The 15,418-nt window shown below is 52.2% G+C and overlaps 1 pseudogene; it reads right to left on the bottom strand.

Annotated features, from left to right (window-relative positions):
• Positions 1–4,773: 4,773 nt before the first annotated feature.
• LOC144303777 (U6 spliceosomal RNA) lies at positions 4,774–4,867 on the bottom strand (annotated as a pseudogene).
• Positions 4,868–15,418: the final 10,551 nt, after the last annotated feature.

The following is a 15,418-nucleotide window of genomic DNA, read 5'->3' as shown; positions in this document are numbered from 1 at the left end:
AAGATCAGCCCCACTCATCCTCCCTGGGGGTTGCTCTCCTTAGCTGTTGGCTCCCCTCTGGGTAGTCTCTTATCACCCAGAAAAGTGGCTTGTATTTGCAACTATGTGACCTTCCCAGCCTGCTTCTTGCCCATAGTTTAGAGTGTAAGCGCATCTTGGGGTTCTCTTGTCAGCTCCATCTCTCATCATCCAGGCTGCTGTGTTTCTATCAGTGTAATCCTCTTTCAGACCTTGTGGGTTTCCCATGGTGGTTACTGATATTCAGTCTGTTAGACCAGGGACACAGCCACACTTTCCTGTAAGAGCAGCTCTTCTCTATCTTGAGAAGATAGACTTGAGACTGTTTAAGTGAGAGGGTCAAGGAGACACCTGTTAAGTTCTGGAAAGGGTCTTTATCTGTGAGCTTCTCTTTTAGATCTTTCTGAGCACTGAACAAAGAATCTTGCAGCCCCACTCTGGATTTGATCTTCTCCCTAAAGCCAAACTTGATGCATTTTAAAATTTGAAGACATTTTCAAATGTGGACAGGCTGGGAATGAGAAAGACTTCTATTTTCAAACCCAGCAAGTCCTGGCTCCTTTATGTTTTCTCTAAATTTTTCTTGAAAATTGAATAGCTGGCTATTCACCTCTCATCTTTCTCCTCTTGCATTTTATCATAGCCAGCAGGAGAAGAGAGGTGGCACTTTTGATGTTTTTCCTGGAAATCTTCATTTGACCAAGGGTCAGCAAATTATCACCCAAATCCAGCCCGCTCCCTGTTTTGTAAACAGAGCATTATTGGAACTCAGCCATCCTCATTTATTCGTGTCTTGTTGGTGGTTGCTTTTGAACTACAGCTACAGGCCCAAGGAGTGGCAGCAGACACCTTCTGGTCCTCAACGCTTCACATATTTACTACATGGCCTTTACAGAAGCTGGCTGCTAGATGACTGAGTTACTGGGTGCATCTCCTATTCTTCTTGTCCTTGGTGGCAGTTGTTCTCCTGGGGCCACCATAGAGCACGGCTTCCCCTTCTTCCCCAGGGCATTTTTTCACTCTTTCTTGGGCCTCATTGGCAGTGTCTGCAAGGCCTCTTTACTTTCCGCTCCAGCCCAGGACCAGATCTAATGCTCTCGATTTGTTAGGGCAGCCAATCTCTGTCCCTCGTCCATATAACGAACCACCTCAAAAATAGAGACATGAAATAATGTTTCTGGAAAGAGCAGGGCAGGTGGCCCATCTCTGCTCCACCAAGTTGGGGGCCCCTGCCTTGAGGCTCTGAATGGCTCAGTGGTCGGGGGCTGGGATGATCTGAAGCTTTGTTGTTGCCCCTGTGGCTGGTGTCTGGGCTGCAAAGACCAGGGCTGTTATCTTCATCATCATCTCAGCTTATAATGGCAACATGCACACATATTTGGTATCTGTCACCAGTCTGTCCGTCTTAAATGGGACCACATGCTCAAAGGGGTTGAAGGCACAGGATGTATCATGTACCTGGCAGGTGCTGGGGGCTGACATGCACCATCCCAGGGGTTTGCTGCTTTTGTCTCCCCATCTTGTTATTGGAGAGGTACTGGTGGGTCCGCAGGCTGGAAGGAACCCCAAGCAGTGGAGGCCAGGCCCATGCGCACCATTCTGGACCTGCTGGTGACTCATTCAGTTGGTCAGCTGTCCTTTCATCACTGGTGCATTCCAGTATTTTCTGTGGAGTCCTACAGTGGGGCAGGTCTTTTTCTCGTACTGAGTGAGTGGACCAGCCAGAGCCTGGCCCACACGGGGCTTCCCTTCTGGGGTCTTCACAGCAGATCATATCGTTGCTTTAGGCCCTCCACTCTACCCGGGAGCCATCCATCCAAGCCTCTGCTGTGCTCATGTATGGCCGTGGTACTCCAGGGGATGGTATCTACTTCCTACCTACTTATTGTGGCTCGGGAGCAGATGTGCTCGAGCAGCAGCTTTAGGACCCATGCCAGGTTTTTCTTCAGCCCTCTGGTCCTTTTTACCCACTGTGAGGAAAGCGTGTCCCAAACTGGGCCTGTTGGTTCAGCCCAGCTTCCAGAAAGTGTCCTCACAGCTGAACCACTGATGCTCACTGAGAATGAGAAGTCAATGTTTGTTGCTGGGAGCTGCAAATCTGGGAAGTGGTTGTGTGGTTGTTACCAGGCAAGGCTGACTGTATCAGAGGATCCTGAGAGCCCATTGGCAGGTGCATGGTTAACCATGAGTCAACATTAACCTAGAACCGGAGTCATGTGAAGGTACGGGCAGGAAACTGGTAGTTCACACCATCAGTCAAAAGATCAGTCTGCTGTCACAACCAGAAGCAGATGGGCAGACCCCAGCCTGTTCTCCTTATTTCTCCACTCTGCTTCGTTATTTTATTTTACTTATATCCCCACTTTTCCAACAGAAGAATTGAAGAGCTTAAGCTTACAGTATGAGGCAAATTAAACAAACATAATAAAATACAAAGAGAAGCCACAATACTAATATAAAAGAGAATGCGCTTATTATATAATAAAGGACCAACATTGCTGATATACTCAAGCTTTTCTTGACTGTTGAGCTTCCTGGTGGCCAAAGAGAAAATAAATCACGATCAAGTTTGCAATCTTCACAATGGGAATGGAGGAAGTATATGACATCCTCCAAAGGCTCTATCAAGCATCCAGTTTTAAAACAGAACTCTGGGGGTTGCTGTCTGACAGGGGCGGAGTGGTGGAATGAGGTGACAAACCACGGTCTTCAGCAGCCTGGTTGGTTTGTTTTCCACCCGAGGCCAATGTGAGGTTCTGCTTCAAAGCCAGCTATTTACATCTCCAAGCTCAAGTGGAAACAAGCCCTGGGATTATCTCTCCATTTGGGGTCAAAAGGCATGAATTTCAGCGGCAAAATGGTCCACGCTGCAATCTTTGTTTTCTGCATGAGCTGATAAACTCTGAGGCCAGGCCCACGGGGCCTCCCGCCGCATTGCCCATGAGCTTCGGTAAATCTTTTGACAGGAGTCATTGTCTGGGGCAGTGCCCCAAACGACTTCTCTAAACGGAGTTATTCATTTGGCTATAATGGGAGGCCGGGCTGCCCGGCCCTGCTGATGGCGGGCATTTCACATTGAAGACCCGTCTTGTCAGGGTATTTGTAGACTGAACGCCGGCCGCCAGCACAGCCAGCGCTTGGGGAGGGCGGGGTGGGCTCTTCTTAGGTCTGGGGTCCGCACTGAGGGTCTGGGCCTCCTGGAGAGGAAGGCAGGCAGCAGAACCCCCTGCCCCCACCCAGGAAAGGCTGCAACCAGGGAAGATAGGCCGCTCTTCTGGGTGAGGCCGATGGGGACGGGGGCAGGGGGGTCTCACTGGCCGATGATTGTTACCCGAGGACACTGACTTCACCTCTTTGGCCATAGTGGTCTCATCTGTAACATGAGCTTGAGATCGCCTACCCCCTGGGGGACTCTGGGAGGGGTGGGGGGCACAACACAGTAGGGGTCTGTCCCAGCACCCGGCCTGCAGCCAGGTCCATGGAGGCACCAGATAAAGTCTTGTCGCATGAATGACCACAGTGAGTGTCCAACCACGAAGAGCCCGGTGCGGTTCCAGGCACCTGCCCAGCGACCCTGCACACAGACTGAGCAAGCCCTGAGGGACTGACCTGGCTCAGGCCTGGATGGGGCAACACTCTACGGTCTCCCTCCGACCCCTACATCTTCTGCCTCTGGAACCCCTCCCCTCCCCCACAGGTCACCCCAGACCAGTGTGCTCTCTGCTGGGCGCTGTGTGCGAGAGACCCCGCCTTGCTGCTTTGTGTGGCACAACTGGCTTGCACTCTCTGCCATTGGAGTTCCAGTGGGCACATAAGCCACACTGCGCTCCACACACCCACCTGTGCCAGGCTGGTGCCCGCCCTCCAGGCCAGCCTCCTCCCTCTACTGACTCACTGTTGGGTTCCCCAGGGGAGGTTGTGGGGGGGCGCTCTAGGGTGGCCAACACCCCCCACCCTGGCTTTCCTGGGTCCGCCCACATTGTAGCCATGAAAGTCCTGCATCCTGGTAAACTCCTCAGTCCCAAGCAAACCCAGAAGGGCGGCCCCCAGGACAGTAGGTGCTGTCTCCCTGGATGCAGAAGCGGGCAGCGAGCGAGTGAGTGAGCAATCAGAGAGTGGGTGACATTGGGAGGACACGGGGGGAGGGCTGCAGGTCGGGGAGGACGCTGTCTGGTGTGAGATTCCTGCGTGGACGTGTGGTCCCTCTAGCCCCCAGGCACAGTCCGCTGTCCCCATAGGGCCTGGCGACTCATCAGGTTGTGAATGCTCTGCCCGGCCCGACACCACTGATGAGAGCAGACCCCTGACACCCCAAGTGCCCCTGGTGCGGCTGAGCCCCTTCGGCTGGGCTTGGGGCTGGCGCCTGCCTGGGGGCCTAACCCCCGCTCCCAGGTATTGGGGTCAGGGGTCACCAAACCACAGTTCCCTGGCCAAATCCAACCTGACGTCTGTTTTTGTCACCTGGCCACTTGAGAATAGTTTTCACATGAAAAAAAAAAAAAGCAAAAAGAAGAATTTTGTGATTTAAAAATTATAGAAGCAATTTTAATTTCTATGTCTATAAGTAAAGTTTTATTGGAACACAGACACACCCATTCATTCAGGCATCATCTCCAGCGGCTTCCCTGACACTAGGGCAGAGGGACGCTGCACGGCTCGAGAGTGAAGAGCACCGGCTGTCTGGCCCTTTGCGCACAGTCTGCCAACTCCAGGGTGGTGCGTCATGGAAATAGTTTTGCTAATTATAGCTTTTCTAAAAAAATGGAATGCTTCACAGATTTGCGTGCACAGGGGCCATGCTAATCTTTTCTATATGGTTCCAATTTTAGTATGTGTGCTGCCAAAGTGAGTGTTATAGCTTTTTTTTAACCTAGAAAATTGGGCAACTGTAAAAATCTGTTTTGTGTGTTTTCAAAAATTGTGATCAAATATATTTAACACAATCTTTATTATTGAATCAACTGTGTCTGTATAATTCAATGGCATTAAATACATTCCCACTGTGTGCCCACCACTAGTTTTTATATAAAACTTTTTTATCTCTCCTGTGATGGTGAACTTTATGTGTCATCATGACTAGGCCAAAGGTGTCCAGATATTTGGTCAAACATGATTCTGGTAGCTTTGGGGAGGAGGGACATTTTTGGATGAGTCAACATTTGAATTAGTAGACAGTAAAATAGATTGGCCTCTCAATGTGGGTGGGCCTCATCTAACCAGTTGAAGACCTGAATACAACAAAAGACTGACCCTTCCCCAAGGAGAGGGAATTCTGCTGCTTGATAGCCTTTAAACTGGGACATTGGGTCTTTCTGTTTTTTTTTTTTTTATTTATTTATTTAGGATAGTCACAGAGAGAGAGAGAGAAAGAGAGAGGCAGAGACACAGGCAGAGGGAGAAGCAGGCTCCATGCACCGGGAGCCCGACGTGGGATTCGATCCCGGGTCTCCAGGATCGCACCCTGGGCCAAAGGCAGGCACTAAACCGCTGCGCCACCCAGGGATCCTCTCTTTCTGGTTTTATAGCAGCTCCTGGCCTAGGGTTCCAACTGGACATGAGCTGTGTAGCCTGGATTTGCAGCTTCCATAATCATTAGCAATTCCTTATGATAAATATCTATATCAGTATCTCTTCACAGCGTAAATACCCATCTTTATTCTTTATATCTCCTGTTGAATCTGCTTCCCTGGAGAACTCTGACATAAACTCTATTCCACTGGCCACACCTCCCCCAGCCCCTGGTGAGCTCCTTCTTTGGTTAATTTTCTCTTGGCTCATTCAGGGAGAGAAAAAATCTGACATTCATTCTGATGATTATTGAAGCCCAGCTCCTAACTCCAAAGGATGTAGTTTTACAAGGTTTGTTACTTTCAAGAAAATGCCAGTTCTCACAAAAGCGGCCTGTGCATGTTCTTGGGAGCTACCGGGTATATGAGTCTACAGGACCTAGCTCCAGAGAATGAATTTCAAGTTGGCGCTGACCTTGTCTGGACTCACTTATGCATCACAGCTTCCTGGGAGCAACTGCTTAGCTGTGTGGTGGACAAAGACTTGCATGTCCTCTTGTCCCAGAGTGGACAGGATCCAGGATTTGGGACTGAGGGGTTTGCCAAGATGTGGGCCTTTAAGGCTAAAACATGGAGACTCCCAGGGAAACTGGGGTGGGGGGATGTTGACCACCCTACATGCTACCCACAGGTTCCCCCATGCACCCCAACTGATGTAGTCAGCAGAGGGAGGGGGTGGGCCCAGAGGGCAGGCATCAAGCCTGGCACAGCTAAGTACCCAGGACTCTCACACTCCAAGGCATGGCACACAGGGCCCCAAGTCTGTTCCTGCTTATGGCCCAGCACCCCACCACCACATGCCTCCCCTCAATTCCAAACATCACCCCTGCTCACACCCTGACATTACCTTACTGCAGGGAAGGCTTGATGGCAAGCAGTCTCTGCCCAGCACCATGGGTGAGTCTGGGTTGTGGGTCTGTAAGGAGGTCTGGGGTAGGGACCTTGGTGGGAGGAGATGGGGCTGGGGTGTGTGGAATTTGCAAACCAAGGTTTAGCTCTGAGGTCGAGGTGGTTGGGGGGCCCGTGGTGCTCCCACAGAACCCCCCACTTTATTTTATTTTATTCTATTTAAAGATTTTATTTATTTATTCATAGAGATGCAGAGAGAGAGAGAGAGAGAGAGAGAGGCAGAGACACAGGCAGAGGGAGAAGCAGGCTCCATGAAGAGAGCCTGACGTGGGACTCGACCCAGCGTCCCCAGATCACGCCCTGGGCTGCAGGCGGCGCTAAACCGCTGCGCCACCGGGGCTGCCCAAAGATTTTAGATTTTTTAAAAATTTTTATTTATTTATGATAGTCACACACAGAGAGAGAGAGAGAGGCAGAGACACAGGCAGAGGGAGAAGCAGGCTCCATGCACTGGGAGCCCGACGTGGGATTCGATCCTCGGTCTCCAGGATCGTGCCCTGGGCCAAAGGCAGGTGCTAAACCGCTGCGCCACCCAGGGATCCCTCCCCCCCAACTTTAGACCAGTCGCAGCACATTACTAGGGTCCCGGTTCTGTTCTTTGTTGGACTGTGAGCCCCTTGAGGGCATGCCAGGTCTAGCCCCCTAGGTGTCCCCTGGGTCCCACACAGTTGTGCATGGGAGGGGGAATGAGTGAGGAAACCAGAGTGTAGACCATTCCGTGGATCATTTTTCTGTAGGCTATTCCTTTTGCCCTTCTTGTGAAACAGCAGTTTGTATCTTTTACCTGTGCTTTTTCTTATTGATTTGTAGGGACTCTTTATATATTTCCTGCACAAATTCTTCATCTATCGTGAGCACTGCAAATACTTTCTCCCAGATTGTGGATTGACGTCTCATGTTCTTTTTTTTTTTTTTTTTGACGTCTCATGTTCTTTATGCCATCTTTGATCATAACTTAGTTTTTACAAGCTCATGTGAGGTGCTCCCAGTGTTGGCCAGAGGCTTCATCTTTTTCCCTTGATGTCCTGGCTTTGGACAACCTCAGAGGGCTCATGGCTTCAATGACTATTGTGGACAGACTTGTGTCCCCCAAAGAGACGTGCTCACATTCCAATGCTGGTACCTGTGAATGTGATCTGGTTTAGAAATAGGGTTTTGCAGATGTCACTGAATATAAGTATAGATGTGATCACACTGGAGGATGTGAGCTCTAAATCCAGTGCTGTGTCCTTGAAAGAAGAGAGAGACAGACAGACACACAGAAGGAGAACACTGCGTGAGGACACAGGGAGGGCACCCTGTACTGACACAGGCAGAGACGGGGTCATGTGTCTAAAGGCGAGCAGTGCCAAGGGTGCCAGCGATCCCCCAGAAGCCAGGAGCAGCCCAGGACGGGTTCTCCCTCCCAGCCTCAGAAGGAACCAACCCTGTGACACCTGATTTCTCTTCCAGCCTCCAGAACCCAGAGACAATAAATATCTGTTGCCTGAGCTGCCCAGTCTGTGACCACTTCTTGTACACACACCCCCACCCAGGATACTGGTACAGTAACTGTCAGCATGTGCGCAACTCCAAATGGGCCGTGGGCTCAGAGCCACCCCCAAGTGCTCTTGAACCATCCCAGCCTCCCCTCAGGGTGTCGAGGACTCCCCAGACTCGGTGCACAAGGCCCTCCTGGCCCTTCCCTGGAGCACAGGGTCCTGCATGTGTGACCTGAGGCCTTGCGCATCTTGAGAAACGAGGCCACCGCTGCGGGTGGCTCTGCTGGGGCTGAATAGCATCCCTTTGAAAGATCTAAATGTGAGACAAGAATCCATCAAAATCCTAGAGGAGAACGCAGGCAACATCCTTTTTGAACTTGGCCACAGCAACTTGCAAGATACATCTATGAGGGCAAAGGAAACAAAAGCAAAAATGAACTATTGGGACTTAAGATAAAAAGCTTCTGCACAGCAAAAGAAACAGTCAACAAAACTAAAAGACAACCTACAGAATGGGAGAAGATATCTGCAAATGATGTGTCAGATAAAGGGCTAGTATCCAAGATCTACAAAGAACTTATTAAACCCAACAGCAAAGAGACAAACAATCCAATCATGAAATGGGTGAAAGACATGAAGAGAAATCTCACAGAGGAAGACATAGACATGGCCAACAAGCACATGAGAAAATATGCTCCGCATCACTGGCCATCAGGGAAATACAAATCAAAACCACAATGAGATACCACCTCACACCAGTGAGAATCGGGAGAATTAACAAGGCAGGAAACCACAAATGTTGGAGAGGATGCGGAGAAAAGGGAACCCTCCTGCCCTGTTGGTGGGAATGTGAACTGGTGCAGCCACTCTGGAAAACTGTGTGGAGGTTCCTCAAACAGTTAAAAATAGACCTGCCCTACGACCCAGCAATTGCACTGTTGGGGATTTACCCCAAAGATACAGATGCAATGAAACGCCGGGACACCTGCACCCCGATGTTTCTAGCAGCAATGTCCACAATAGCCAAACTGTGGAAGGAGCCTCGGTGTCCATCGAAAGATGAGTGGATAAAGAAGATGTGGTCTATGGATACAATGGAATATTCCTCAGCCATTAGAAACGACAAATACCCCCCATTTGCTTCCACTTGGATGGAACTGGAGGGTATTATGCTGAGTGAAGTAAGTCAATCGGAGAAGGACGAACATTATATGGTTTCATTCATTTGGGGAATATAAAAAATAGTGAAAGGGAATAAAGGGGAAAGGAGAGAAAATGAGTGGGAAATATCAGAGAGGGTGACAGAACGTGAGAGACTCCTAACTCTGGGAATGGAACTAGGGGTAGTGGAAGGGGAGGTGGGTGGGGGGTGGGGGTGACTGGGTGACGGACACTGAGGGGGGCACTTGACGGGATGAGCATTGGGTGTTATACTGTATGTTGGCAAATTGAACTCCAATAAAAAAATTTACAAAAAAAAAATGAATAGCATCCTTTGTGGAAGAGATGATGTTGGCTGCCTTCTACTCCTTGGAGGATTCAGGCCCAGAGCTGGAGGGAGAAGGCAGCAACAGCTGAGCCGACCCGGGTCTCTTCGGGGGGCCTCCGTGCCCTCAGGCCCTGCCCTGGGGTGGGGGTGGGGAAGAAGTTCTGTGCACCTTCCTCCAGGGATTTTCCCAGACACCTGGAGACTGTCAGATCTGGAGCTGGCCCAGACCCATTAGGGTGCAAGGTTTGGGGCTGCCCACGGGTGGGCGAAAGTACATGATTCTAGCAAAACCAGCAGAAGGGGCAGGGGTCAAAGCCTTTGGGTTAAATATTCTATTATTGGCAGAGTGGAGACAGTCACGCATTCTGTTAGTATTTATTGAGCACCTACTACACACCAGGCTCCAGCACGTGCAAGACACGAAGAGGTGGCCCCAGCTCTAAGCAGTTCTGGCTTCATCGTGGAGGCAGGTGGACCCCACAGGGAGCACGTGCAGGGATGAAGGGATGTCTAGGCAACAGGAGCCCAGAGGAGGCCCCCAGCCCAGCAGGAGGTGACTGCTGGGCCGGGTTTTGTAAAAGGGACAGAGACTGCCTGAGGAAAGGAAAGGAGCAGACAGGGCGCCAAAGGCAAAGTGAGGAGCTTGTGCGAAGTCTGGGCAGTGGGTGATACTAGGTACCTAGAACTCAAGTGAGGAACTCAGCTGTCAGAATGAGGGTGCATGCGTGTCTGTGCACATGCATGTGCGAGTGTGTCCATTGCACACATATGCATGTGTATGTGTGAGAGTGCGTGTGTCCGCATATATGAGTATACGTGTGTGCACATGAGAGCATGTGTGTGTGCATGTGCATATGTGTGTACATATGTGTGTGTGTTTGTGCATGTAGTTAGTGATTCCTGATGCATTTGGGGAGCAAGGTTCTCTCATGAAGGACCTCATGTGCTAAGCTTAGGAATTTTAAGAATTCTGAAAAAAATTGATAGAATTCTAATTGTTCAGTTACCTGCTACGTGGCTCAGGGCAAACCTTTTGCTCTTGCCCTGGGCTCCAGGTACCCCCTCTGAGCCTGGAACCAAGGCTGGGCCCCTGCAGCTCCAACGCCCTGAGTCTCCAGGCCCGGCCCCCAGGAGAAGGGAGGGGACCCCAGTGGCAGCTGCTGCCCAGCAGCTTCTGAGGCCCAGCTTTGCAGAGGAGCGGCTGTCTGTCCTCCAGCACACGGAGGGTCAGCTCCGTGTAACCAGAGCCAGGCAACAAGGCTGTTACAACACCAACAACAGCCTCGCCTTTTAATTCTGCAATTGGAGAGGGCAGCAGGGACTGGGGCATCCCTGGGGGCCTCGGGTGACATTGATCCACCGGTGACAAATGTCAGCGATCCAAGGTGAGGGAACTCAGCTGCCAGGCGGTCTGCCGGAAGAAGACCCAACGGCCACGACTTGGAAAGGGTGGGAATAATCTGCCCGAGTTTAGAGGCCAAAAATACGGATATTTCACCTTCTATCCCATCTCTGTTTGCCAAAGGAGTTTGACATGGAACCATGTGCGTGCAAACCGTAACTACTACCAAACACAGATTTCTGCGCTGTGTACTCATGGAGGCTGCTGAGGTTGTTTGTGCTCCAAAAGGAGGATGAGGGGGCCCCAGCCCCTGGCTCCCCCAGACCCTGACTTCAGCCCTCGCCCCCCGGCTCCACACCGCTGACTGCAGCCTCACCCCCGGCGCCCCTGCCCACCAGCCCCTGACCGCACCCCTTGCCCCCCACTCCCCTGCACCCTGACTTCAGCCCCACCCCCCGGCTCCCCCGACTGCCAGAAGAGGAGCCCTCTCTAGCTATCCCAGATCTCTCTTCATCTATGAACGAGGTATAGTCCTGACGGCCTGCAAGAGTACTGAGTTCGAAGAGTGAGAATTCTGAACTCAAACTAGAACTGTCACCCCTACCTCTGCTTGGGGAGTCTAAGTTTCTGGAGGAAGCCACCCCGGCTTCGGGCACTTTTCTCTCTCCCCCAGCTCAGCCCACAGCTTTGAGCCCATCTCATGAGGCCCAGCTCCCTTGGCCTTGCACTTTCACTGGGAGGTGTGGTCTTGGGGGGAAGTCCTCAGGTCTGTTAGAATTCCCAGGCTTAGGACACAGAGGGACCCAGGAGGAGAGAGGCGAGGACCCCTCTGTGGGGCCGACAAACAAGAGTCTCACTGCAGATGACCCTGGTTCATCATCCATGAGAATGGGATGCCAGTGCCAGTCCTGAGGAGGTGGCCCTGGGGCTGGGGCAGGCTCCATCAGAGCTGAACCTCCCTCCCTGATCCCCAGGCTTCCTGCCCTGCACCTGCTCCACCTCCCCAGCCACGCTCACCTCTTTCCCACGATTCCAGTATGCTCGGATCCAGGAGCTCATATGCCCCCAGAGACGCTCCCCTGGGATGCTGGGTGCCCTTCCCTGACCAAGGGGTCTGGTGCTTCTCTTTCGTGTGTATGGTTAAACACATTTAATATAAAATTTGCCTTTTTAGCCCTGTTTTCATGTACAATTCAGTGACATTACCTAACTTACAGTGTTGTGCAACGTCTGTTTCCAAAACACTGAAGCCACTGTGGTCCTCAAGTGTGACCTTATGGCCAATGATGATGACCCCTGTGGCTCACTGGCTCAGACCCCAGGTCGGAGGAGGCCTCTGCACCTTGACCTGCCCTTTTCTGGTGGGTCCCTGGCCACACGGACACCACTGTTGCACATGGACCCGATGCTCCCTGGACGGCTGGGCAGGCGCTGGTTGAAGCGTGAGCTGGGCCAGTCTGATTCTGCTCCCAGTACCAGGAGACCAGTAGTAGCAGCCCCTCCTGGTTGTCTCCAGGTTTTATTCTTCCCTTAACAGTAGCAGAACTTCAACCTTGTAGCCGGGCCACCACCCAGCCAGGACTACAGTTCACAGCTGCCCTGCAGCAGTGCGTGGCCGTGGGACCTGGTTCGGGGGTGGGATGGCAGTGCCAGGGCAGGGGACACCTCAGACCCAGCACAGGGGAGGCGAGTCATTTCAGACACCGTGTGGAGGAGGTAGCCACCAGGATGAGTGGCATGCAGATGGTGGGGTCACCCCAGGGAGGGCCCCGGCAGCCCTGCAGAGGTAGGGGCCAAACACACACACACACACACACACATACACACACACACAGGTGTGCATTCATTTAAAGCCTCTGCAACTGGCCTCCAGCACAGGAGTCCCATCTATGTCCCCCAGTCACCCATCCTCAGGTTTTATTTGTAAACCAGGTGGTCCTCCTCGAGAGGGAATATTCCTGATTCAGCTCTGCTCCTGCAGCCCCAGCCCAGGCCCCAGCACGGACACTGATGGACAAATATGTGGTGGGTGATGAATGCCTTGGGTGATAAGTCACAGCTAATGAATGTGTTGAACTTTCTGCTCCCACCCAAAGGTGCTCCCACTAAGAGATGCTCCCACCCAGCGGTGCTCCTGCTCAAAGATGCTCCCACTTAAGGATGCTTCCTCTCAGAAGTGCTCCTACTTAGAGGTGCTCCTGCTCAGAGATGCTGCCACTCAGATGCTTCCACCTAGAGATGCTCCCATTCAGAGATGCTCCCACTCATTGATGTTCCCATTCAGAGGTGCTCTCACTTGGAAGTGCTTCTGCTCAAAGATGCTTCTGCTCATAGATGCTCCCTTTGGGAGGTGCTTCTGCTCAGAGGTGCTTCTTCTCAGAGATGCTCTCGCCCAGAGATGCTCTCACTCATTCATGCTCCTGCTCAGAGGTTCTCCCATTTGGAAATGCTCCCATTCAGAGGTGTTTCCTCTCACAGATGCTCCCTTTCAGAGGTTCTCTTCTCATAGACGTTCCCACTCAGAGGTGCTTCCGCTCAAAGGTGCTCCCACTCAGATGCTCCCACTTGGAGATGCTTCCTCTCAGAGGTGCTCCTGCTTAGAGATGCTCCCAATATTGAACACCAATAAAAAAATTTACAAAAAAAAAATGAATAGCATCCTTTGTGGAAGAGACGAGGTTGGCTGCCTTCTACTCCTTGGAGGATTCAGGCCCAGCGCTGGAGGGAGAAGGCAGCAACAGCTGAGCCGACCTGGGTCTCTTCGGGGGGCCTCCGTGCCCTCAGGCCCTGCCAATGTGCTCTTGCTCAGTAGTGCTCCTGCTCAAAAGTTCTCCCACTCAAAAGTGCTCTTGTTCAGAGATGCTCCTGTTCACAGGAGCTTCCACTTACAGATGCTCCCTCTCAGAAGCTCTCCTGCTCAGAGATGCTCCTGCTCAGTGGTGCTTACTTTCATAGATGCCCTTGCTCATAAACATTCCCGCTCAGAGATGCTTTTGCTCAAAGGAGCTCCCATTCATAGGTGCTCCCGCTCATAGATGCTCCCTTTCAGAGGTGCTCCGACTCAGGGGAGCTCCTGCTCAGAGATGTTCCTGCCAGAGATGCTCTCACTCAGTAGTGCTCCTGCTCAGAAATTCTCCTGTTTGGAAATGCTCCCATTCAGAGGAGTTCCCGCTCATAGTTGCTCCCATTCAGAAATGCTCCCACTCGGAAGTGCTCCTGTTCAGAGATGCACAACCACCCTGCCCTCTGAAACTGATGGTGCGGTCCTTACCTCTGGGGCTAAGGAGGCAGTAGGGCCTGAGTGGGTGCCATGAGTCACTGTTAGCACATGGACTTGGACATGCGTGTTAGCAACCCAGGGAGATTTTGTTCCTCCTTCTTAGTTTAGAATAGACTTCTGGATAGTGGAGGTGATGTGTGCTGGCCTAGGCCCAGTTCTACTGAGGGGCTACTGCAAACACACAGGAGTTATTTCAATCAGGTGTCCATCTCCAGATGTCATCCCACCTGGCCACACGGTGGCTGGTAGCTGGCACACAGGGAATCACAGCCTTGTGTGGTGGGAACCTGGCTGCCATCTCCCCAGGCTGACCAAAGCAGGTGCCACAGCCTATCCAGCTCCCCTGCAATATGTTCATGCAGGGTGGGGGGGGGGAGGACATGTGGGTTGCAAGAGCAGATGTGAGGAACTCTGTGACTGTGACACCATGTGGCAGAGTCACTTTGATGGCCACGGAGGCCCTGGGAGCTGCGGCCCTGAGTGGGACCCATTCCAGACCCAGGATGGCCTCATCTCAAGATCCTAGGTGATCACATCTGCAAAGACCTTATTTCCAAATAAGGCCACGTTCTGAGGTTCTGGGTGGATGTGATTTGGGGGACACCATTCACAGCACCTGCCCCCCTACAGGTGACAATTTTGGTCTGGGAAGCCCTCCTCGGGACTGAGCAGTGGGCAGCATCCATGCCCCAGGCTGGACTTTCCCGGCCCTAGGAGCCTTCTTTCCTGAGTCACGACCACTCTTCCCTGGCGTTGATGAATTTCTCAGCAAGCCTTCCTGGGACTCCCTGGGGCTTTGCTGGGGGCTGGAGGTGGGAGTGACTTTAGGCAGAGGCCCTCACGGACCACCGTACTTCATACTCCTCCTCCAAACCTACATCATGGCAGTGACAGGATTTTCAAATGAGGAAATGTGATAGGAACATGAGAGTTCACATGACACAGGATCTAGGGTTCGATTCACTTTGGGGAAGAACGTAAGCATTGTCCCCACCTGCAGGAAGCTCCCACACAGGCTTTTGTGGGCAGGCCCCTGAGGTCCACTGGCCTCCTCCCTTTCACAGGTGAAGAGAGCTTAGGTCACGCACCCGAGGCCAGGCCTGCAGCAGGTGGGACGCACAGCTGGCCCCACCCAAGGACCGAGGGCTCAGGGGTCACTCTGCCCCCTCCCCAGCTGCACATGCCATGGGAGCCCCCAAGACTGCTCTTGAACGATGCTTGTGATCTTTGACATCGCCCTGCGTTTGCCATCAAGGGTCAGGCATAGGAAGGAAAGGGCCAGGCAGGGGTGAGGACCACACTGCGAGCCCATCAGCTCTGCCTGCTTGGTTG

The sequence above is a fragment of the Canis aureus genome, chromosome 2, assembly GCF_053574225.1.
Source record: "Canis aureus isolate CA01 chromosome 2, VMU_Caureus_v.1.0, whole genome shotgun sequence".
Lineage (NCBI taxonomy): Eukaryota > Metazoa > Chordata > Mammalia > Carnivora > Canidae > Canis > Canis aureus.
Note: the sequence above shows the minus strand (reverse complement) of the source record. Positions and strands in the feature narration are given on the sequence as shown.